The following is a 27,842-nucleotide window of genomic DNA, read 5'->3' on the forward strand; positions in this document are numbered from 1 at the left end:
TTTAGGGCAAATGTTTGCAGAAGAGTGCAGTGTTTAATGGCATCCTCTTTCATATCATTATTAAATTGAAGTAAAATGTGAAGCTCCCAATACTTGAGAGAGGCTTCAAATTAAAAACAACAACACAAAGCTATATCGTTAGTTGCTTATACAAAAAACAAATCAATTGACTGTGTTTTGTTTTTTGTGGCACCCTGCATTCAGAATTGTTTCCAAAAAAATACAGCTTTAAACAGTATTTCATGATTTGTTGTTGTTGAATAGTTTTGTAAGTGATGACAATGTAGTTTCTCAATATAATGAGGAAAAAGATACTTGCATCCGTTATTAGCAGCTATGTCATACACAAACATACATTAATCCAGTATATATGTACTTTGTGTGCAGGGCACAAATATAACGAATACAAAAAATGCATTAGCTATCCTGTCTACATGTATATAACTAAAGACAAAGTGAATAATATGCAAAACGACATACCCATATTTCTGAATGTTGAGGTCAATGGGGTCGTTGGGGTCGACAGTGTTCTGGAGGTTGATGGGGTCGAGGTCGAAGGGGTCCTTGGTGCTGCTTATTGATGCTGTTCTGGAGGAGGTAGGGGTAGCTGGATCTGGACGGGTAGAGGAATCTGGAAGTTGACGATATGAAATGCAGGATTTAATTTCAGAATTGTAGGGATTATAAGAGAAGAAGGTATTGGGATTTTGGAGAGTTATATAGATTTGAATGTATTAATAAAGAACGTCAGAATTGAAATATAAATCATTAGAATATTTACCTATCGTTCAAACCATAGCAATTTAACATGCTGGTGCATAAATAATAACAACTGATTTGAAAATGAGAATACAATTGCAGCAATAATCAAATTTGTGAATGAAAATACCAGAATTATGGAATCAGTGTTACCCCCGCCCCAATAGTTTTTCCTATGTATTATTCGATCAAAGTTTGGTTCTTGGCCAATTGCGACTTTAAATGATTGCAAATGCCAAAATGATGGTAATTCAAACCAGCTACCTCTTTCACATCATACTCACAATCCACCAAATCTGTTTATACAAGGTTCTTGCATCTTTTGGCAGACTTGGCACACTCCCTTGTAAGATTTCAAGAGGGACATGCATGTACTAGCGGGATATTGGAACTCACAGCCCAATCTCGTAATTTATTCCTTTTCAAACTGAATCATCTTCGGCATCATCTATATTGATCTACTACAGTATAGGAGGCCTAATTCCAAATCTGAAAGTAATAGAGACTATAGTATAGAGACTATAATATCATTTAGATCTGAATAAACAAAACTGATGCGTCTTCCCATTCAGCACTATATATCAAGATCAGTATTTGATTCAATTGGTCTTTCGAACAATGCATCAGCACCTTCAACACTTGTAACACCAACAGATTCACAATCATTTGATTCATGGTCGATATTGCGAATTGTGAAGAACATCATCACTGTCACGGACGCTGTCAACATGGTGCATCAATGCATCATCTAGGTCTAACTCTAGGTCAGGAACGTATTAACATCTATTTCATCACGGCAAACACTCAATGCATTTGATGCCGACACTTCGGCCCCCTCTCAAAAGGACTAAAGGAGGTGAACGCTAACTGCCCTGTGTGCACGTGTGCAGGCTGATCATAGCCATCGCTCACACTTTCAATTGAACGCAGCGGTTGAGCGTGCTAAGCCTACGCCGAGCGGTACACTCGTACTCACTTTTACTTTCATTCAGACAGGGAATTATCAATGATTACTTTAACTAGTCTAGTAGGTCCATGCTTTAACGATTTCTCATGCTCTTTTCCTCGCATTGTGGCGGAGATGTTCTCACAATATACAATTTATCAGTTTTACGCGACATGCTCACAAAAAAACGTTGAAAGAGATGAAGGTACTAGGTCGTATTTGGTACGTTGGCCCAACGTCATATAGCCAACCAATATATACATGCACTATTTATCAGTAAAGATGGAGAAGATGAACCCTTGTTTAGCCAAGCTTGACCCAACGTCGTATAGCCAACATATCCACCATTTATCAGTGAGATTTAAACGATGGACCAACGGCAACGTCGATGATCAACCTACGTAAGCTCAACGTCGAATAGCCTACCAAAATCCACCATTTAATCACTAAACATTGAGATGATGGACCAATATTAAACCAACATTGGCCCAACGTCGAATAGCCGACCAATAACCACCATTTATCAGCAAAAATGGCGACAATGGACCAACGTTTAGCCAACATTGGGCCAACGTTTAATCGCCAACCAATAACCACCATTTATCAGTAAAAAATGCGACAATAGACCAACTTTGAGACAACGTAGGTCCATCGTCGAATAGCCAAAAAATATCCACCATTTATCAGCAAAAATGGCGACAATGGACCAACGTTTAGCCAACATTGGGCCAACGTCGAATAGCCTACCAAAAGCCACCATTTAATCAGTAAACATTGATACGATGGCCCAATACGTTAAGCCAACATTGGCCTAACGTCGAATAGCCGACCAATAACCACCATTTATCAGCAAAAATGGCAACAGTGGACCAACATTCAGCCAACATTAGTCCAGCGTCGAATAGCCAACCAAAAACCACCATTTATGATTTAAAATTGAGACGATGGACCAACGTTAAGCCAACGTTATCCCAACGTCGAATAGCCAACCAAAAGCCACCATTTATGAGTATTGATAGTAGTAGTATAGTATAGTAGTATAGTATAGAATTTTATTGTCTTCTTCCGAAGAATGAAGAAACTTGCCTTCCAGGTGATACATATACATAATCAAACATTTGTATAAACATTACATAACTTATAACAAATTTACAATATAAGTACAATCATACCAAAATATTCAAATGCATACAGAATACAAAAGTATGAAATGAATAACATGTATACATAGAATACGAATTACATAAAACATAAGGATAAATGGAAGAAGACATAAGGAAGAGATAGAGAAAGAGATAGAGAAAGTGAAAAGAAAGAAGGGGGAAAAGAAAGGAGAGTAACAGAAAGAAAAGGAGAGAGAAGGAGAGAAGGAGGTGAATTAGAGGAAGGTAAGCGAGAGTTAGAAAAGAAAGGAAAGAGGGAGAAAGTACATGGTATATTAGGGTGTAGTGGGAGGGCAGCTGCACTGATATAAGGAATTTCGAGGTTTCATTATTTCAACTTGTAATGACATTGGAAAAGAAGTCCTAGTGGTGGAAAATATCGTACAATTTCCATTTTTTATAAGGATTTGATCCAATTTCTCAATGCTTGTCAGAAAACATTCGAATATCCTGAGCGAACTATGAACTGTATTACATTAAGTTATTGCTTTTCATAGTAAAAGCCACGCATTCTTAAATAAAAACCAAGCAACATTCTTTTGAAAATAACATGTCAAAATCAATTTTTGCCAGATTTTGATAATACCGTGAAAACGTTAGGATCACATGCGCACACAACTTAGGGGAAATATTTTGAAAGATGACTATTCACGATTTCCACTGTGTGTTTATACGGGCATTCAAATGAACTGTTACAAATAAAATGGGTGGATACCCGTTTCTTGGATGACAGGGACAAACACCCCGAGATTCTCTCTAAACCAATACATAACCCTCTACAATTGAAAATGTGTCCCTTTTGTGATTGAAAAGGTTGCCCACCCAGAACAATGTCCCTTAACACTTTGAATCTTGGGGAAACATCACCCAACTATATGCTTTAGGCTTTTAAACAGTTCCAGTTTTGAAACATGCACAAATCACTGTTCATAACAACTGAAGACAGATTTACATGGGATTACAACTTTTTGTCCTTCTTGCCCCCACCATCAATACTATTTCAACCATCCTTTAGTTTATGATGATGGCGTTTAATTTACACAAAACAATCTCCCCATTTCGGTTATAAAGTTTGTTTTCCTTCAGGTCATGTTGTGGGTTCCCTGATAAAAGAGCGTCATTCTCGTCAGGGTTTATGCTTGTCAAGACTACCACTTCTCCAAATTCCACGTATATGGCTCCAGATGTATGGTGATCGTGCCTTATCTCCAGTGGCTCTACGCATCTGGAACTCCCTCCCTCCTATTCTTTGCGACATCGACAAGCTATTAGCTTTAAGGCAGGCCTCAAAAACTGGTAATTATTCGTAACAACACGTAAACAGGTCGTAAATAACACGTTGAAGCTTCAAGGAATAGTAACATTCCAAAATATACTCGTAACAATCCGTAATAAGCATGTAAAATGCTTATAAGTGACTTGTAGTTATCCGCGACAACTCATAACAAATCGTGTAATTTTGCAGTATATACATCGTAACATCTCTAATAATCTTTTAAAGCTGTAATAGCTCGCAATAACATGTGCCAACTCTTAACAAAAATCTGTGTATGTGAAGAAGGCATGATACCCCCTTCACATACACTGATTTGTCGTAAGAGTCCTTATGGATCGCACAAATACATGGCTCCTTACGATTTGGCCACTTTTACGATCCATTTTTGAGTTGTTACTAGTTATTATAAGCTATTTACGGGTTATTACGGATTATTACGAGTTAATACGATGTTTTTTTTTGACAAAAGTCCACGATTTAGTACGAATTGTCACGGATAACTACGAGCAACTAATGTGTTAGTTACGACCTGTTTACAGGTTCTTACGAATAGTTTCGAGATATTTACGAGTATTTACAAGTCCTTAGGATTTTTAACCAAAATATAAAAACTGAAAATGAAGTGTTCAAACTTGCAGCTTAATACCCCCTTTACATACACGGATTTTTCTTACGAGTCCTTACGGATCGCACAAATTCACGGATTCTTCATGGATCCTTACGATTTGGCCACTTTAAAACCAATTTAAGAGTTGTTACGAGTTATTACGAGCTATTTACGGTTTGTTACGGATTATTACAAGTTATTACGATATACTTATGGCAGAATTTAAAGATTTGTTACGAGTTGTCATGGATAACTACGAGCAACTTACGTGTCAGTAACGACCTGTTAACGTGTTGTTACGAATGGTTACGAGTTAATTACGAGTATTTACGAGTCCTTACAATTTTTAACCAAACAATAACAACTGAAAATCAAGTGTTCAAATTTGCAGCTTTTATACCTTTCCCCAAAAACGTAAACGATACGTAAGAATACTTAAAATATACGTATCTATTTGTAAAGTACTTGTAACTAAACGTAAAGTGCTCGCAATAACTCGTAACAATCCGTAAAGCCATTGTAACATGACCCGAACGAAATCGTAAACAACACGTAAACACTCGTAATAATCCGTTAATAATCCGTAAGTAATCCGTAAATAATTCGTAAACAAATTGTAAACCAACCGAAACAAATCGTTAAAGAAATCTTTACGAGTCATTTACAGATTCTTGCGAGCAGTTTACGGATGGTAACGTATTGATGCGAGCGGTTTACGATACTTACGGATTGTTACGTCCTATTTACGAGTTATTTACGGACAAATAAATCCGTGGACAATCGTAACAAGATTTTTGACATGTCAAAAAAAATTGCTTCTCCTTTCACGGATCCTTACGAGTATCTGCGAGCTATCTCAAGCTATTTACGGATACCAGCGAGTTATTTACGGATGCTTGCGATTGACTACGAGTTGGCGATCCGTAAGGACTCGTAAGGAAAATCCGTGTATGTGAAGGGGGTATTAACGCCTTTCCCCAAATCGTAAACAGAATACGTAAAGTATACGTATCTATTCTTAAAGGACTCGTAGCTACACGTTGGGCCATTTTCCCCATTTTTCACTGATAAACTGTGGATATTGGTTGGTTATACGACGATGGGCAAACGTTGGCTTAACGTTGTGCCATTCTGGCCATTTTTCACTGATAAAATGTGGATATTGGTTGGCTATACGACGATAGGCCAACGTTGACAGTTATGAATTGTTGACGTGTTAGTGGTATTCAGCCAAATAGAAATTGGCAACTCTGTATGTTTCTATGTCCTCTCCTGTTTGCTCTGTACTGAAAGTCTCATGCCTTTCCATTTCATCAGTCGTTTATTAAAGCCCCTCTCAAGTGTTGGGGACACCTATAATTTGATGTAATATTTCACATGAATTGTATCATAATGTGAGACAGGGCGTCATTTGTGGAGGCGCGATAGCTCAGTCGGTAGAGCAGTGGTCTCGTAATCCGGTGACTAGTGCCCTTTGGTAAGGCATTAATCCTCATTACCAGGTCCCTCGGAGAGGACCTAAAGCCGTCGGCCGTCTGGTTGCTTACTTATAAGCATTTATGGTTTCTTAGCAGTCAGGTAAAATAATCAACCAACCAACCAATTTAAGACACATTACAGTAAAGATTTTTCAAAACAAATGTGTTTGAAGTCGAAGATTGATGAAAGGTTTTCTGCGTACAACAGAACACTTTTTAGAAATATTTTTCTTCAAATACATTTAAGGGGAAATCGTTGCAGAAGTGTGACTTAAATTACATATTATTTCACATTATGATTCAATTTAAGTGACATTTTGTTATTATTGTTGTCAAATTTGGGGCCGAATTTACTTTAAAGGGCCTTAGGGAATTTGTTGATTAAAACATTTGAGCAATGGATATATCTGGGGGACATGTATGATCAAATATCTTCTGTAGGAAAAAGGGAAATTTACAAACATTTTAGACCATAGCAATTGGGAGACGACCACGCATGATACGTCACAGAATTTTCACTTTGTGTTAAATCAATTGAATTTCATAACTTCCTTATTTTGAATTAATTTTTGCTCAAAATTTAGCTGATCTGGGCCTCCAGTATTTCTGTTTCTATTAAAACTAGCTTCATATGACGGTGGACGGCGTCTTTAAGTGAAGTCCCCATATATACTACAAATAACTAGGGATTATGGTATGTGACATTTATACATGTAACTTGATAATTGAAAGCATAAATTTTTATCCCTTATATAATTCTGACCCCATAGTGACCCTGGTGTGAAACTCGTGTTTAACCACGGTTTGATCTTCTATTCAATATTGTATCATAACTGCTTTTATTCTTACTGAAAGATAGCATGATAAATCAATTGCATCAACACGTTTTGCTATCACTGACAACTAGGCATATATAGCAGATTTTTTTTTTTTTTAATATATATATATATATATATATGGTCATTTTGTCAGAGCGTTCCAATTAAAAAGATAATCATCTGCCTCTGATCATGCGTTGCCTTACATGGTGTGTTGGAGACGCGCTTAAAGATTAAAATTCCCCCTTTTTTAATAAAAGCTCTATGTAACCTAATGTTAACCACTGTTGAGAGGATAACAGGATGGCTTTCAAATGTGATCGTTGGCAGACTAAAAAAAAAAGATTTCCACCACCCTCCCCCCCCCCCTCCCCCCTCCCTCCCGATCTGGCATATATTCGAGGACATTTTCGAAAAAATACGGTTCCTTAAAAGCAGGTACAAAATTGGCTCTAAACATCTTTGCCATAGTGGCTACACATCCACGAAAAGTATTTTTTCCAATAAGGTACAAATATCTTTATAATGTGACTCTTTTCATACAATGTATTTGTCTTTCGAAGCGGAATACCCCTTCTTTGTATGCAAAGGTTTCAGTATTCCCTGAAACCAATAGGATTATTGGTTTTTAATCGTCCAATAGTCTATTGGCTTCTATTGGTAAATCAATAATTACAAATTAAAAAATCGATTTTTAGCAACTGTCCAACAAAAAGGTATATTCTAATCTCAATTGCAATAACTCCATCACAAAGATCACTTGAAGTGAGTTTAAGATTATCCTTTATTTAACTAAAGGCTTGTACTATTCTATATAATAAACATACATGTTGTTTTTAGGTTAGTAGTCATTATAATCAATATATCTATTGCTAAAACGTAAATGTGATTGAAACATGATCAGACAAATAATCTATCGGTCATTAGTTGCCGAAAGAAAATGAAAAATTACAAAATTGATGTACATTGTCATACGTTGCTGAACAAATTATGATAAATGTATTTTTCTGTTACAACGTGTAAAGTAATCATGAATATGCATGAGATAGATTTAGGTGTTGGTTTCTATTGGACCTATTAGTTTATATTGGTTTCTATGTTTCATAATCCTATTGGTCATATTGGTTTCTATTGGTCCTATTGGGTTCTATTAGACTCATTGATTTTCTATTGGTCCTATTGGTCCTATCGGTCATATTGGTTTCTATTGGTCTTTTTGGTTTATATGGGTGCTATTGGTTTCTATTAGTTTCTGATGGTTTGAATGGTCTCTACAGTGCGAGTCAAAAAAAGTGTTCACCTAGAAAATGGCTAATTATTTTTTAAAAAATCAGAGGGCATTGTTTGCAAGAGTGTCTTTTTACCCCCACCCCCCCCCCCCCCCCGCCTATTCAGCGACTGGCTGAGTCGTTGGGAAATTTTCGGCCCGATTTCAAAATGTTAACCCCCCCCCCCCTTGAAAATATCCTGCGTACGCCACTGCTCGTAATTATCTTGTAACTATTCGTAACAACCTGTAAACTCGTAACTAACACGTTAGTTGCTCGTAGTTAACCGTGGCAACTCGTACCAAATCATGGATATTTGTCGTAAATACATCGTATTAACTCGTAATAATCCGTAATAACCTGTAAATAGCTCGTAATAACTTGTAATAATAATAATTATACGAAAAATGTATATAGCTATATTGATTTAAACAAAACAAGACTACTAAAAAATAATCATTATTACTATGGAATTAACATCACTTAGATTACCAAGAAAATCAAATATTACTAACTATATGTTGGGGGGTGGTCATCCGCTTCCAAACTTACTACACCTTCCCCCCTCCTAAACAAAAAAAGCGAATACAAAGCAAGAGGTATTGGACAAAAACTAAATGTATCTCGAATGTATTGAGGTACATGTATTCCCAAACACCCTTTTTCGGGAGTGCCACGCCTCCCATTCACACATCATGCTCGCCTACATCTATTCAATAAAATTATATTAATTATATGTTCTCTAGTATCATAAAAGTGCACCCTATGTGAAATAAGGTGTAGGGATGATGACCCCCCCCCCCCCCCAACGCTTACCCCTTACAAAAACAGGAAATTATAGTATACATTGTATTATCCCAATTGTTATAGTTTTGTTTGAACGTTAAAGTGACTCAGTAACATTGTTGAAGGTTGAAGAAAAAATTGCTTAATTTCTTTATAAAATGTTACTTACTATATTCCTCCTACTGTACTACCCTCTGACATGCAACAAATCCTGACAAAATTCCCAAACCACGAAGATATCTTTCGTTTTCTTTGAAGGCGTCAATGTATGACACCCTCTAACAGTGATTAACAGTAATTTCTCCCAACCATTTTTGAATTTTCCCAACCGTTTTTCCATGAAAAAAAGACATAAAACAGGCTATAAAAAAATCTGTCAACACTTAAATGTCTGGAATGGAATGTAGAGCCATTTTATTGCTTTTTGACGATTTACATTCACCTAAAATGTAATTAAATTATAAATTATATAATATAGTTGGGAGGATTAAGGAATCGATCCGATCAGTTTTTCTCAATTTGTACTATGCATAATGGTCCGTTTTCACTCAAATTTTGTATAATTGTACATCTAGCATTGAATTTACTACCTTAGCACCACTATCTCTCATTTGAACAACGTTACCAAGTCCCTCTAAGCATTCCCCTCTTTTCAGCGCCACCGAGCTATCCAGTCTCTAGAATCAGATCTATTTTTAGATTAAGAAAAATAGAACTTGAAATAAAAATGTACGCTATTCCGTTTTTCGATTAGCAATCGTTGTTGTTGTTGTTTCTCAACATTCAAAAATTACATTGCTCCAGTACTTCTCTTTTTTAAAGGGGAAGTCCACCCTGATATTAAGTTGGTCTTATTAAAAGCAGAAAAACGAGACGAACCGGTCAGTGAAAGTTTGACCAATACCCGATTAAAAATAAAAGTTGTGAATTCTTGAAGTTGTCATCAGTTAAACAAAAATGGCAACACTTTGACATGTCATGCAAGCTCTTCTCCACTTGATTCTGTACAGACACATTTATTTAACTTCCATTTCTTACTTATTGATTACGAAATAAATTTGTTTCATCTGCAAGATTGCGCAAGAGAAACTGCGCATCACTTTTAAGCTAGAAGACATCGACCGATCTCACCGCGTTCGAAGACGAAATCCACCCCCCCCCCCATCCAGGATCACGGCCAAAACCAGCGGCCATCATCGTGAAGCTGACATCATATCAACATCGGCAGAGGCTGATTGTCAACCGGAAGAATCTGAAAGGGAGCGGAATAAGCCAGATTCCAGATTTTTATAACCATCCATCCCTTTTTTTAAATTTCTCCTGTATACCATAGGTTTTATGTGTCAGACATACTCACATCAACATACTTTCGTTTTCAATCTCATCATCATTATCATTTACATCATCAATACCATCATTATCATCATCATCATCATCATCATCAAAATCATACTTTAAACAAAAAATTAATCATCCACCCCGCCCCCGGCTATCACGCTTTCAAGCAAACGCTTCCCTGCTGGAAATAACACACTCATTCACACTCATACTCAGTGTGAGTCACAGTGTGAAATCACAGTTCACACTGTGAACACAGTTTGAAACACAGTGTGATTCACACTGTGAATGAGTGTGAATGAGTGTGTTCTTTCCTTTTCCGGTTATCCACACTGTGAACCACAGTGTGAAACGAATCGATCACAATGTGAAAATGCCCCAATTTAACATTGTGGAGCACACTGTGGTTCACAGTGTGAAACACAGTGTGATTCACACTGTGAATGAGTGTGAATGAGTGTGTTCTTTCGTTTTCCGGTTATCCACACTGTGAACCACAGTGTGAACGAATCGACCACAATGTGAAAACCCCCAATTTAATCCTAAAAAGGCCGGGCTATTTAAGGCCTTAGTACGGCCGGGGGGGGGGGGGGTTTAAGATCGCCACGAAAATGTGCACGCATGTCAATTGAAGTGTATAGAATAATATGTTAATTTCAATATTTTGAAAAATTCACTCATTTGCATATTTATGGTAATTTATGCAAATAAAGTCATAAGAAAATAACAATTTTACCAATAAATCATTTATTATTCATATTTAAGCATTCTTTTTCACTACATATATTCATTAGACCATTCTAAATTATAATACGACAAAATAATTTGGAAGAGCTAGCTTAATTATTCATTATGTTATCCCTTGTTTTGATAATTTCTTATGTATTTCATTGTTTTTTAACTTAAGTATTTCATTGTTTTTGTTGTTTTACTTCATTTCTTACTACAATTCAACTATTTTGACACCCAAAACAACCACCTTAACTTTAAACAAGACCCAATAACCCATGTTTGATCTGTTTTGAGGAAAAAAACGACTTTTCCATATGTTTTGTACACAAATCACGAAAATGAGCGATTTTCGGCTGACATGCAAAGACAAAAGATCACGTGACCTTGTAACCGAAGGTCCGATTTTCAAAAAAAAATATTTTAAAAGTTGCGCAAGAATTGAAAAAATAAAGTCAGCGAGCGGCGGGGCGCCATCCATATGCGTTCCCGAGCAATCAGAAAAAAAATCGTGGAGGGGGGGCATAATGGCCCCCGGCCTTAGTAGGGTTAACATTTTGGAGCAGACTGTGAAACACAGTGTGATTCACACTGTGGATGAGTGTGAATGAGTGTTTTCTTTCCAGCAGGGAATTACTGCAGATGTATTAACGAATGATTGTAGAATGTGTGTGACATCAGTTACTTTTTGTTTTAATGTAAATATTCCAACTTTTATTTTATTGTGTATAAATTCAAACAATTTGGTATATTCTGTAAGTGTTGTATCGTTGAAATGTAATTCGATTTGTATAATTTTCAGAAGAAAATTAGTTCAAATCAAATTCAAATTCAAAAGGGGAAATACTGATGTGAACTCTATTATGTTGAAGAAGTTATATAGATTTGAGAAAAGTTGTATTCATTAGCTGAGAGGATCTTTTCTCGTTTAGACCGTCTCTATCCTTGCACAATACAATAGACACAAATTGAGTGGGCCCATCTTTAATTAATTATCAGCAAACAGTGTGAATTCCATTAGTTTTGCCTGTGTTCTCTATAATGAAAGCTCATTGTAAATACAATAACAACACACTCCTTTTCTATACAAAATAATAATGATCAAATCAGATTCAAATACACATCTCTTTCGATATTATTTTTGGAAAAGTCCGATATACATTTTTGAATAAAGGGATCTGTGTGTGGACGGGGGGGGGGGGGGTGCCAGATGATTCATCGTAGAGAATTGAAAACGAACAGAATTGTGAAATAAAGAACATGTTGTTTATCTCTAAGACTCTGTCATCATGTTGACTTGAACTTAATCAGTATATTAGAATAATTATTAAAGGTGTTTGATCTTGTTTGTTAACAAAATAAACTCAGATCTGAATTTATAGAACAAAGTACTTAAATGCATTTGATGTTATTTGCCACGTGTAAATCACATGTAGTACTTCAAAGTGGTAATTAAAATGAATTTACATCAGAAAAAGGTCATGAACCAAAATTATGTGATTTTAATTTACATTAATATCAAGATCTTTCAACTTCTATTTAATACTTGAATTGTAATTGATAATGATACAATAAACATGTAGAATACAAGCAAACCACCATGTTGCCACAACTCTTTGAGCTGGTATTGAGCTGTTTGCTTTTTTATTCTCCATTTGTATGTCATGTGTTCTCTGATTTAGCTCTTGAAAACTCAAAAAGTGCTCTTCTAAACTGAAAAAGAGATCTAAAAAACACCTACAAAATACTTAAATATCACTGTCGAAAAATTACACTTTACAAAAAAAAACTGGTACACTGATTTTTAAAACCCCCTGTGCCTTTGCCGTTTGGTAAGGCATCTGTCCTCAGTACCAAGTCCCACGGAGAGGACTTCAAGCAACTAACCCTCTAGTTTCTTACTTGCGTTTCTTACTTACAGGAATGCATTTGATTTCTTATGTACCTGAGTACTAAGTCCCTCGGAGAGGACTAAAAGCAAACTACCCCAAATTTCTTACTTTCAAACATTCACATACTTTTTTAGCAGTCAGATAAAATCAATCCATCAAAATCAATTTAACGTGTACTAATCACTAAAACATGTTTGTTCTTGATGTAAGGGGTTTTATGTTACTATGCAATATTAAAAATATGAGCTTCACATATCACTTCTAGAATGTGATGCTGTAGTTTAAATACACTCATAGTGTACAGTAAGCAGTAGAACGATTTGTTGAGCTTCACAATGCCATGTGCATTAAGCTTGTTCAGAGCACTGGTGTTAACGGTCTTGCTATATGGTTGTAAAACATGGACTGAATAAATGCTTTTGAGATGAATTATATGAAAAAGCTTCTGAATATCCAATACATTTTGCATACCTTCAACTAGAAAGTGAGAGAGATAATTGAGAGTTATGCAGGGAAAAACGATCACCTGATCACAATAGTGTATACAAGACAGCTACAGTAGTACCAGAATGTGAGTGAATGGAAGAAGAGAAGACAAACACTATCTTGCCAGAAGGAACTGATGGCAGAAGAAAGACGGTAATTTTCATTTTTTATTTCTATTTGACATCAGGAAAATACAAGTAATTCTTCAAATATAATTATTTTTCTTCTAATAGCATAATACGATTATCTTAATAATACATGTACAATTTACGAATTATGATCAATTTTTTTTTAAATCAGTTATAATATTTAACAAACTACAACCCCTTCCCTGTCTACAGAACCCCCCCCCCCCCCCCCCCAAAAAAAAAAAAAAAAAAAACAATAAGAAATGCCAAAGAACACACCACATACACACACTAACACACATACTTACAAATGTTCTTCTTCGATAATTCAATTTATAATTTTAATTGAGTTTTATGTTTATATAAGCTTCAGAACATTTAACTGTCTGAGTGGATCTTGGAAAGTGGACATACTAAACATAACTTTTTTAATAACAAAAACCGAACCTGGATCAAAACAGTGTGTTATTTTGTTGTTTCTAAACGTTCAGAAATTATGCTGTCCCTTTAAGTTTATTTTCTCAGGCGAGATCAAATTATTCACTTTCGTTCATTTTAAGGGGAAAACCACCCTGATATTCTGTTGTTTTAATAAAAGCAGACAAAATAGAGGAAAAGATCAGTAAAAGTTTGAGCGATATCAGATTAATGACAGTTTTTGAATTGTTGAAGTTGTCATGAATGAAGCACGAATTGACAACACTGTGAAATGTTAGGCGAGCTACTCTGCAATTGGGTCTGTACAGAAAATGTCAAAAACTTTTATTTTCTTAGTTATTGATGACGGAATGGATTTAATTCATGCGGGGGTTGCATACAAACATATGTTTTAATACGTATATTTGGTGTCAATGTTTGAGTAACACATTTTCGTAAGGGAAATAATAATTTTTAAAGTTGTTTAGTACTGGGCAAGAGAGAGGAGAGCTCGCAAGATACGTCACAGAGTTACCAATTTGTGTTTGATTGATCGCACCTTTAGCTAATTCATACATTTCCAATTGTATTCGCTTTTCCTGAATTTATGATGACGTGTTTATCCCATGAAATTGATTTTTCAGTCATTCTGGTTCATTACACTTATGGCACTCACAGGCAGCTAGCTATTTTTTCCATATCCGATAATATTTGCAGTTACAGTGTATGACCACACATTCAAATCAAACCGAGCTTGTTCACAGTTCCTTTGTTTGAGAACTTGAATAAACTGCCAAATCATGCACCAACTGATTTTGATTATATGATATAAAAGGCAGAAGGAGAGAAAGAAAAACAAGTGTGGCATACTTAGTTGTTGGTATAGATCAGATTATAGTGTTAGGCTGTGTTGTGTCCATAAAATGTGCTCTCTTTTTGTTTTAAGTTATCGGTATTTACAAACATATATTGTTTTATGTAATTGTTTTAAAAAATAACTCCTAATTTCTGAATATTTAAACATAGATTAAATATCTGTATACATCAGTGACAGAGGGGATAACAGTTACTTGTTTAGTTATCAAGGGAGCATTTTCTGATAATTACACGATCAATTTATTTTCATTTCTTTATATATTCAATTTATGTACCAGTTTGCAAAATGATATTATATTGGTTAATAAATTCTATCAAGTTAATTAACCAATAAAGCTAAAGAATACACACCCCAGATTAAAAAGAAACTCTCTTCCAGCTGTCACAGCTCTAAATAAAATAGACATAGCAGAACAATACTTTATGGAAGTTAGAAATAGGTAAAATTGTCTAGTCACAGAAGAAAAAGAACAAACAAATAATGAAGTAAATTACATTGAGAAACTAGAACCGGAATGGAAATGCTTGAGAAAAAGCATTCAGCATGGAAATAAGACACTTCCAACTAAAAATGAAACAGCAAAACAACCATGAATGACAGAAAAGACTCTGAACTTGATGCAGGAGAGGCAAAAGCAAGTCAGAAACTCCAAATCATAAAGAGACATCAACGAGGAAATTGATAATGAATGTCAAAGAGTAAAAAAAAAAAATGGCTAACTCATAAATGTGTTAGAATTGAGCATTTCTCCAAGAAAAACCAAACAAATGAAATACATAGAGAGATATCAAGCATTTCAAGAAGAAGAGAAACAAGGCAGAAAGCGGATGTATCAAGAACAAAGATGGAATATCTTTCCTTTTTGAAAAAGAGGATATAAACCAAAGATGGGAAGAATTTAGCCAAGACATATTATGCTGAGTTGCAATCACTGACAACAAGGGTCCAAGTATACTTAATTCAGAAGCTAAAGAAGCTCTGCATGTGAATCTGAAGGCCCAGATGGGATAACATGGGAAGAACTTGTGGCCTTAAAAGATATTTGTGCCAATTCCAAAGAAGCCTAAGGCAAGTGTAGGTGAAGTTGTCCGGACGATTAGCCTTATGAGCCATGCAACCAAGTTGCTCTTAAAGATCATTCTCAACTGAATAAACAGTGAAGTAGGAACAGTTTGGTTTTAGACCTCAAAGTGGTACTAGAGAAGCAATATTCTGTATGAGAATGATGAGAGAAAGGTTTTTTGCAGTGAACAAAAAAAAAAAGGGGGGCTTTATTGACTACTCTGAAGGATTCGAAAAAATCACCACAACAAATTGATTGAAAGCTTACACACACATATCTGGATGGTAAGAACATACGTCTCATATCTAAACTTTACTGGGAGCAGACAGCTGCCATCGAAATGAACGATGAAATTTCAGGTTACACACAAATATGCTGATGTCACTGTACTTTGCGCAGAGAATGAAGCAGATTTACAACATGTACTATATATTGTAACTCAATAGTAAAGAGTTTGGTCTATGCATGAATGTCAAGAAAACTAAGTCTATGTTTTTTTTAGTAGAACAGAGAATAAGCCTAGAATCTGCTTGGAACTCGATGGACGTATCATTGAGCAGGTCAGTAAATACATCTACTTAGGACAAAGTATCACAGATGTTGCCAGATGCGAAGCAGAAATAAAAAGAAGGATAGAAATTGCTCGGAGTACATTTCTGGCAATGAAAGACTTATTCACAGATAGAAAGGTGAAATTTGCGCTTAGGTTGAGACTAGTAAACTGTTATGTATGGAGCATAAACATGAACAATAAACAAGGCCATGGAAAATTTAATAACATCTTTTGAAATGTGGATTTATAGAACAATGATGAAAATATCTTGGAAACGAATGAAAACCGACAAAGAGATATTGTACATGGTAGGGCGTAAACAAATTGCATTGGTATGATAAGTTAAGGATAGAAAAGTCAAATACTTCATGTTAAAAGGCACCAAAGCCTCTTAAAGGATGTATTGGAGGTAAGAGTGGAAGGAACAGGACCGAGAGGGAGACCCACAGCAACTGGGAAGAGAATGTCAAAAACTGGAGGGGACTAAAGCTGCAAGAGTGCTCCAGAATGGCAGAAGATTGAGTGAAATGGAGAGATGTTGCAATCAACCTCCGAACCGGGAGAAGACACTTAGATAGATAATTGACAATTTTTTGCTGTATCAATCGTAACTGCTAAACTTCTCCTCCCCCTCCATTTTATCCACTGTTCCAATCTTACAACCATTTTAAGCTGGCTCTGATAACAAACAAATCTGCACACGATCGGTTAAAAATCTATCAATATCTCAGAGGAAATGTTATTGCATGTAAATAATTATATATATCTGTATATTTGTTTATTTTATAATGAAATTTAAAGAATTTTTAAAACGTAGCACAATGCAATATTATAAATGGTATTTCCAACCATCTGACAATTTGGATATGAGAATTTAGAGGAAAAAGAGTAATGTTTTGTATGAATGGTTTTTTAGTTTAATCTGCTCTTTTTCACCTTCACAGGTCCTCGAACCTCGTTGCACAGCCGAGCCTCTTCTTGTGTATCCCTATAAACAAGACATTACTACGGATTCATCTAGCACTCTACTCATCTCTCTGATTGGTCTAGACATTCAGCAGCAGAAGAGAGGAGCAGTGAAGCGCCCCTTAAGCTCTCAACATGATGATGATGGTGGTAATGATGATAGTGATGGAGATGATGGCGATTCATGATGACAGTGACGACGATGATGATGATAATGATGGTGATGATGGTGGTGGTGACGAGGATGATTATTATGGTGATAGTGTTGGTGATGATGATGATGATGATGGTTATGGTGATTGTGATGGTGATGATGGTGATGATGATGATGGTAATGATGATATTGATGGAGATGATGGCGATTAATGATGACAGTGATGATGATGATGATGATGATGATGATGATAATGATGGCGATGATGATGGTGGTGACGAGGATGATTATTATGGTGATAGTGACGGTGGTGATGATGGTGGTGATGATGATGATGATGGTGATGGTGATGGTGATGGGGATGATGGGGATGATGATGGTTATGGTGATGATGATGATAATGACGATGGTGATGATGATTGTGTTTGTGATGACAATGATGACGATGATGATGATAATGATGGTGATGATGATGGTGGTGACGAGGATGTTTATTATGGTGATAGTGTTGGTGATGATGATGATGGTGATGGTGATGGTGATGATGATGGTGGTGATGGTGATGATGATGGTTATGGCGATGATGATGATAATGACGATGGTGATGATGATTGTGATTGTGATGATGATTGTGGTTGTGGTGATAGTGTAAGTGATATTGATGATGGTAGTGATTATGTTGATGATGATTATGAGGATTATGATGGTAATGTAGTACATGTAGTAAGAAGCAATTAAATGATGAATATACTTAGAATGACATTGGCAATGAATATATAACAATGATGTTGATGACGATGATGATGAAGATGAGGAGAAAGAAGAGGACGATGTGAATTGCATGTTTGATGATGATGTGAAAATGGTAAGTGCGTTGATAATGATAATGATGACGATAATTATGATGATGATGGTGAGCATATTGATAATGATAATAATGTCGATGACGATAATTATGATGATTTTGGTAATTATGATTAATGGCACTTTAGACGATGATGACATATTATGATGATGGCATTCTCGTTTGTTATTTGTACCGGTAGATGAAAATGATGACGGTGATGACAATATAAAAACAATGACAATTAGATAAAAATGGAAATCTCTTGTATCCTTCTCATTTTGCAAAGCCTACACCGACAACATGTGGTAAGAGCAGACGAGGGACCGAAATGGAAAACTACATTTGCCCAATGGACGTTGGTCACCCGTCCAGTATGAATGGTCTGTCCCATATGATAATAAAAGACCTGCTCCACCTAGTTACAAGGTAGAAGTAGGAAGTGATGGAAATATACAAAGGCAAAAGGATGAGACGAGCATTCACATCATGTTGGGGTCGGGGGGAAATGCAATGCATTATTGGTAACTTATTACATCATATTTGTTTTCTTTCTACTTGTGGGGGCTGCCCCTGCCCTAGCCCCCGCTACGTACAGTCATGACTCATTGGCAAAGCAATGGCCTCGTGAATGTGAGGCCCCAGGATCAAAACCGTGTCGATCAGTTATGTTAGCGCCCTTTTGTGAGGCATTAATCCTCATCACTGTCAGTTATGACTCAAGGACGCAGGTCCCCTAATTGATAAAAAATGTAGCTTACCCATGCTTTTGCAATCACGCTAACCAAACACTCGTCAATTATTTTTCAATAAAACCTGAAAATGTTTACTATTATCTAGATTTATTAGGAAAAAACTTTGTCAAAATCATTCCATAAATTGGGGTTAAAAATAGAAATCCACCTTCATGACCAACAGTAAACATCGTGTTCGATGGGTTATGACATAGCTCTGTGATTGTGTTGCTTCCGCTCCATAGAAATTTTGAAATATTTCTTTTCATATTCCGAATAATATTCCAAAGCTTCGGATCAACATTTATTATGTTCTCACGCCAGAAACTTTGCATGATAACCTCAGTGACCTTCATTTTCTATGATATTCTTCCACAATAGCATAACACGAATGAAAAAAGCTCATCAATTGGTTGCCACCTTTCCCACGACTCAAACTTGTCTTTTTATAATTCATAAAAGATACCTATAGAAGGTTAACCTCAATCAATGCAATTTATGTTGTTGAAAAAAGCAGTATTTGTTTAGGTGAGGCGTATATAGGAAATTCTGTGACAAATGAAAATATTATTTGTGGCTTTGTGTACAAAATTAAATAATGATTGTAGCATGTAAGTGTTGGTGGGTACTGCAAGGTTCTGGAGTCATCAAAATCATAACAAATTTGGCCCAGTATTGGTAAAGTAACAAGCACTGTACACATAAAGACTAACGTTGATTTCCTTATCTTCATATGCTCATTACTCAGCCAGTATACTTTTTTACCAAAAATGTTTAGCAAATGACATTTATTTGTATTCTTGAACATTCAGTGTAAGTTTTGTTTGATTATTTGAGAATTCATTTTTTTTTACCTGAACTCAAGTTTATCTTTAAAATGATTAATAGTGTAATACGCTTCTATTCCTGTTATATATTATATGGCAGAAATTAGCTCAGTGGTTACGCACAAGTCCTTTGTTGCACGCATTTGTCATATATTTACACGTTGGAAAAACTGCAGCAGCATTTTTGCAGAGAATAAGTGCACCATATATGAAGCTCTGAAAAAGCCTAAAATGTTGCTTTTAGTATTATTTTTAAGGTTTCCTTACCCCGTTCTGCATTGCATTCCTTTCCATTTCCGTTTTCCATTTTCCCCATAAGAAGCAAAGGTCTCTTTCTGATTAACCTATGCTTTTGTGTCATTAGATTTGTACATGCCATTGTGAATCTTCATTCATTCCTTTATAGTTCATTCAGTCCATCTCTCTCTCCCTCGCCCTTCCCCCTCTCTCTCTCTCTCTTTCCCTTCCCCTCTCCCCATCCCTCTCCCTTCTCCACCTTTCTCCCTCTCCCACTGTCTACCCCCTCTCTCCGTCTCGGTTCACTGTCTCCCGCTCTCTCTGTCTCCCTCACACTCTCACCCTCTCCTCCCTCTGTCTCTCCATCTATGATTACCCTATGTTATTCTTTTTTTCTTCAGTGACATATCACATAATCATACTTACCCCCCAAAATTGTATCAGGCCCATGTGAAGAACAACTGAATCATAATGTGAAATATTGTGTAATTTAAGTCACACTTCTGCAACGATTTCCCCCGGAATGTATTTGAAGAAAAATATTGATAAAAAAGTGTTCTGTTGTACGCAGAAAACCTATCATCAATCTTCGACTTCAAACACATTTGTTTTGAAAAATCATTACAGTAATGTGTGTTAAATTAGTTGGTTGCTTGGTTATTTTACCTGACTGCCAAGAAAACATAAAAGCTTGTTAGTAAGCAACCAGACGGCCGACGGCTTTAGGTCCTCTACGAGGGACCTGGTAATGAGGAGTAATGCCTTACCAAAGGGCACTAGCGCATCGCCTTGGTTTCGAACCCGGGTCAGCGGATTACGAGACCACTTCTCTACCAACTGAGCTATCGCGCCTCCTCAAATGACGTCCTTTCTCACATTATGATACAATTCACGTAAAATATTACATCAAATTCTAGGGGTGCCCAACACTTGAGAGGGGCTTTAATAACGACTGATAAATTGGAAAATCATGAGACTTTCAGTAGAGTGCAAACAGGAGAGGACAAAGAAACATACAGAGTTGCCAATCCCATTTGGCTGAATACCAGTAACACGTCAAAAATTCATAACTGTTACTATTTTAACTCAAGCTTTGACGTGTCGGTTTCACTTATTTAACTGCTTTTATCAACCCAATATCAGGGTGGACTTCCCATTTAATCTGTCCTTCCGCCACCATGTGTGCAAATATTATTTCAGTTTAATGTTCTATGAAGAGTGCAGAGTTCTCACTACGACTAAATCTATTATTATTGAATTATCTGTCATACCACATAACTTCTCTTTTCATTGGTTGAACAATAACAAAGATGTTTTCACGGCATACTTACACAAAGCATAGAAGTGTACAATGACAAAACTAAATATTGTGAAAATCTAAACGAGGTTTAAAGTAATTAACAAAACCATTGTGTGTCGTAAAAATAATTCAGGAAAAGGAATTTCATCTCATTAACTCATTATAAAGCCTTCCTATAATGTGTGAATAAACAGAATTTGTATGTGATTCAAGTTTCAAGTTTCAAGTTTAGTTTATTTCCACACTCTGATAAAAATACAAAACAATAAAAAGACAAAAAGAATACACCATAAATATAACATAACAGATAATGGTGGGATCGATAATAGGCCTACATCCCTGTCTATGGTCAATCCCCTAAGTATATACATGAAATTCAAATTTAACAAAAAAAAAACATTAACTAAGTAACTAACAATACAACAACAGCAACTACAATAACAAAATAAAACAGATGGGTAAAAGAATGTTTTTTTCTTTATGAAACCAATTTTTTAAGGAATTTTGGCAAGGTATTATTGATATATTGATACATAAATGTGCAGGTTACAAATGTGTGAATATAAAAAATAGTTAAAAATTTCATTTTTCAATTAAAGAATCTGAATGTGAGTAAGGCTTAGACTTCGTAATCATTCTGATTGCACGCTTTTGTAGAATATTAATACGATTTAAAAGATATTGTGCACAATTTTCCATACAATGTTGTAATGCATAAGGTGAGGCAAGATCATAGTAAGATATAAATTTCAAAGAATATGTGTTGGTACAATTGCACTTATTCTACTGACTGCACCAATTGCTCTTGACATTTTACAACATATAACATCGACTTGATATTTCCATGTCAAATGATTATCTAATATTCTCCTAAGAATTTAGTTGTATTTACAACTGGAATATCAAAACCAGCAATTTTTACATTCATGCGATCTATATCAATACATTTGTTTTTGGTGTGGAATACCTTGCACGATGTTTTTATCAGTATTTAGTTTCAATTTGTTAGCTAAAAACCACAGGTTTATATTGCATAATTCCTTATTTAATATTGCACACATATAACGTATATTATTTCCAGTTATAAACAAGTTATTATCATCTGCATAAAAAACTGAATCTAAGATATTGCTGATAAACTGTAAGTCATTTATATACATAATAAAAAGCAAGGGGCCTAAAACAGATCCCTGAGGAACACCAATATTAATATTTTTATAGGGGATGAATACCCATTAATATGTACCTACTGTTTGCGATTGTGAAGATGGCTCTTAAACCAATCTAAGGCAGTACCTCTAATACCATAATATCTCAATTTGTGTATAAGAATGTCATGGTCTATGCAATCAAACGCTTTTGATAGATCAGAGAAAGTGCCAATAACAAATTGTTTGTTCACAAACGCATGAGCTATTTTATCACAAAAATCAATTAAAGCCAAATAAGTTTAATATATCGGTCTAAAACCAAATTGCCTTTTAAATATGATATCATTATGACACAAATATGGCAATAAACGTTATTAAACAAGTTTTTCAGACAGCTTAGAAAATACAGATAAAGTGGAAATGGGCCTATAGTTATATAAAATGGGCTTTTCCCCATTCAGATATATGGGTACAACTTAGGCAAATGTGAGGGAACTGGGAAATATCCCCTTATCTATTGACAAATTAATAATACTACATAAAGGTGTAACTAAATAATGAATAGACTTTTTAAGAACTCCGCATTCAATTCCATCATACCCAGGACTTTTATTTACATGCAGTTCAGACACAATTTTCAATACTTCATTAGGTTGTATAGGTCTGAGAAAAAAAATAAAACGTTCCTAGGAGACAAAAACTTATAAATATTTACAGTATGAAGCAATTTATTTACTTTGTCTAATCCAATAGTTTTAAAGTAATACTTATATAATTTAACAACTACCTTGCAATCATATATATCTTTACCAAGATGATTAATATTAAAATATTGCACTGTTGCTCTTTAATAGTTAATTACTTTCCATGTGCCTCTAATATTATTCTAGTGTTAGTGCATAGGACATTTGTACGTAAAACATTAACACCAGCCACAAAGGTCGGTTCAGCAGACGACAAATTTGCAAAATCGATAACACTAGCTACCGGAAGTTGACGATATTCAGAGGTCAAAGCCTTAACACCAGCTGATTTCCATTTATTTCCAAATATTGCACTGTTGCTCTTTAATAGTTAATTACTTTCCATGTGCCTCTAATATTATTCTGTACTTTACAAAAACGAGTCTTATAATACTGTTGCTCATAATGACGTATTGCACTAGTAACTTTGTTTCTACATATGGTATAAGTTAATTTTCTATAGTCAGTTGGATTCTTTACATATTTTCGGTACAAGATATTCTTTTTCCTACACATCTTTTTTTAGATCATTGTTAAACCATGGTTTTGAATTAGATGTTCTAACTAATTTCTCTTTAAAAGAAAGACATTGAGTGATTTCAAGTTGGGTGTTAGTGTTAGTGTTAGTGTTAAGAGCAGTCAAGAGCTCTTAAATCGAGCGAAAAATTTGCTAATGAAATTAAGAGCCCGATACCGATATCAAAATCGATAGCTTAACACCAGCTGTGGTGTAAAGCTAAAAAAAAGAATTTAAAAAAAAAAAAGTGACGTCACCACATACTTGATTTCACGACGATGATTTAAAAATAGTACATAAAAACTAAAGATATCATGAAAAGTACAGAATAAATATAGACCTATTTCTCTGGTCTTATAAAATAACTCATTTTACACAAAAGAATACATGAATTACCTGTTTTACATATTTTTATTTGATCGTCAGACAATAAATTGGCGTCGTTCGTGCGATGACTGTTGTGCGGTACAACACTAACACCGAAGTGGAAATCAACATTGCTTAATCCCTAGGGGCTAGTGTTAGTGCATAGGACATTTGTACGTAAAACATTAACACCAGCCACAAAGGTCGGTTCAGCAGACGACAAATTTGCAAAATCGATAACACTAGCTACCGGAAGTTGACGATATTCAGACGTCAAAGCCTTAACACCAGCTGATTTCCATTTCGGTGTTTGGGCTGGTGTTAGTGTTTATTAAACACTAACACCAGCCTTAAACACCCAACTTGAAATCACTCATTGATCATATGCACTGGTTATTTTATTCATAAAAATATCAACATCTACAATCAACATTAGTATGTTCATACACATTATTTCAATCGAGGGACTGTAACAAATTCAAGAAATTAGAAACATTATCATCCACTTAACAAGGTTGTAACATTTGGGCTTTGAATATAAAACATTGTCACAATTAACAATAGTAAAAACGCTGAGATGATCACTGACATCATTTACAAGAATTCCGGTTTTTTAAATATTATCCAGATTGTGTGTAAATATGTTTTCAATGAGAGTTGCTGAACTTTGTGTTATTCTAGTTGGGTTTAAAATCAAGGGTGTGCAGGAATAACTTACTAAAAAATCAATAAAATATTGAACTTGTTTGGAATTTGTCATCAAAATATCAATATCAAAATCACAAATAAGGATGCGCTGTTTATTTTCTCGAGTTATTGCACTAAGAGGGTCTTACAAGGTAGTAACAAAGTCTGATACACTTTGCCCAGGGGGTCTGTACATTATGGCAACAATTATATTTTATCTTTTAGAAAATATCTCAATCCAAATTGTTTCTATACACTGATTAAAAACGTGTAAGTACTTACGGTTTTTATATTTTATATCCTTTTTGACGCACAAGATACACCACCTCCACCCTTATTTTGCCTACCATTTCCAATAAACCTATAATCAGGAATATGAATTTCTTCATCACATGCTAACCAAGTTTCTGATAATGCAATACAAGAAAATGAGCAAGAAATACTGGCAAGAACACTATAGAAAGTATCAAGATTTCTCTTTATACTTCTGCAATTAAAATGTACCATGGATAAAACTCTTTTATTTTTCAAAAATAAATCCTTTACGACATCATTATATTCGTTTGGTAGAACATAAGGAGCATTATCAATTGAAGTAATATCTGATGTGTAATTTATATCCTGGATATCTAGTTCTATGCATATTGAACATTCATGCGTAAACGGGGTTGAGATTTGCCTTCGACAAGTAATACATAGATTTGGGTGAGGAAACATATATACAAATGACAACAACATATACAAAACAGCTGATAAAACAAACAAATATAAGAACATAAAACTCGGTAGCATGTATGTAGAGCAGTAATTGTTAATTAACATAACCATTCTTCCAGGATATATATATAATTCATCAATGAATCAGATGAGATGAGGTAAGAAATAAATGTTTATGTTCAGAGAGATTTTAAGTCTTCCTCACCGTGAATCACTTTGGTCACTTTGTTTTTTCCTCTCAACAGTGCTATTATACGACCATCTATGCTCCAGGCTGACATGATCTTCTCGTGATCTCGTGCATGTTTTAGCAGCTCCTGGTTTCTGGCTGTAAGATCTTCCACAGGTATCATCTTTTTGCCTTTGAGTTGTCGTCTGCTGGCTAGGATCTCCCGTCGCTTTCTATATGATTTGAATTTGATGATGATTCTCCGTGGTATTGACGTACCATCCTGCTTCTTTCGCTTTGCCCAAAGCCGGTGACTCCTTTCAACGTCCTCCCTTTGTAGATTGACCTTCAGCAAATCACTTGCGAAGTTAAAGATGACGTCATCGATATTCTCCCCCTCTCGCTCGGGACAACCAAAGAGCCTCAGACAATTCCTTCTTGAGTACTGCTCTTGTGCATCAATTGAATTGCTTAGTTTCTGCATACGATGCTCCTGGAATTTCAACCTTTCTTTCAGACTGGTGAACTCACCAATCTTTTTGTCACTGATTACTTGAAGCTCGAGTATGTCACTCTTTTGTCTCTCCAATTCCTCTTGTAGTTCGACCAGTCGTTTGCTAACAGATGTTTCAATGGGTGACAGGAATCCTTTGTCATTGACAATATCTTTGAGAATCTCCTGGAGAAGTGCTGCATTATTGTAGGTGCGCTCTCCATTGTTAACAATAGAGATCAGTGAACTGTAGACGTGCTTTCAAATGTTCACAAATGAAGATTTAAAATACAGGTTCAATAAACAGTCAATTAGTACACTAAACTATAGTTGATAGCCCCTGACACCAGAATGAAGATTTGGGACCACATTTAGGTAATATAAGCACTGACAGTAGTCCTGAAATACAGTTTTCAGCAAATATTCAAGAGATATAATCCAATGTATGTTGAAACGTTACCTTAAATCGTTTCTGGAAGAATAAGTACTCCAATGGATCTTACATAACCTTTGAAAAGAGATATCAAGGTAGTAAAAAACAGATGAAATGGGTAAAGTTCATGAAGATCGATGTTCACACTGCTCGCATGTTCGCTCTCTCGTCGCACTATGTATTCAGATCACAGCCCCCCTCCCCCTCCGACATGATCGCTTCACTGAAGAACTGTTGAGTAGGTGTATAGCATCGGGTACAAAAAAACCTGGATGCCGATAGTTTGGAATAAAAGGGTCTATTGGATAGAACATGCATTACATCAGATGTTTAAATGGGTCCTTTTAGATTATTTAGAACCGTTTTCCATTAAACGGTACATGTATATATATATATATGATTCAATGTCAGATAATTAATTCATACTTAACACACGCATATAAATCTGTTCTCATTTCATATCCGTCGTTTCTCAGTAAAATTTGAAACGAAGGACCAACGTTCAGCCAACGTTATCCCAACGTCGAATAGCCAACCCAAAGCAACCATTTACCAGTAAAAACTAAGGCGATCTGGACCAACGTTCAGCCCAGGTCGAAATACCAATAGGATCCAATAGTCTATCGGACCATCAGAAACCATTAGAGCTATTGGTGTCTATTGGTTTCAATAGGGAAAGTGAAATATTGGATGGACAAACAGAAAGCTTCTGTTGGACCAACATCCACCCACGTCTTCTATTTGGTTTCTGTAGGTCCATCAGATATTTTCTTCTACGATGGGTTTCTGTTGGTTCATTAGATATTTCCTATAGGTTCCTGTTGGTCCATTAGAGATCTTTCTATGGGTTTATAGTGGTCCCATATTCTGAATTCCCTGAAACCAATAGGCCTATTGGTTTTTAATCGTCCAATAGTCAA

This window comes from Strongylocentrotus purpuratus, unplaced genomic scaffold (assembly GCF_000002235.5).
Source record: "Strongylocentrotus purpuratus isolate Spur 01 unplaced genomic scaffold, Spur_5.0 spur5_scaffold_18, whole genome shotgun sequence".
In the NCBI taxonomy this organism is placed as follows: domain Eukaryota; kingdom Metazoa; phylum Echinodermata; class Echinoidea; order Camarodonta; family Strongylocentrotidae; genus Strongylocentrotus; species Strongylocentrotus purpuratus.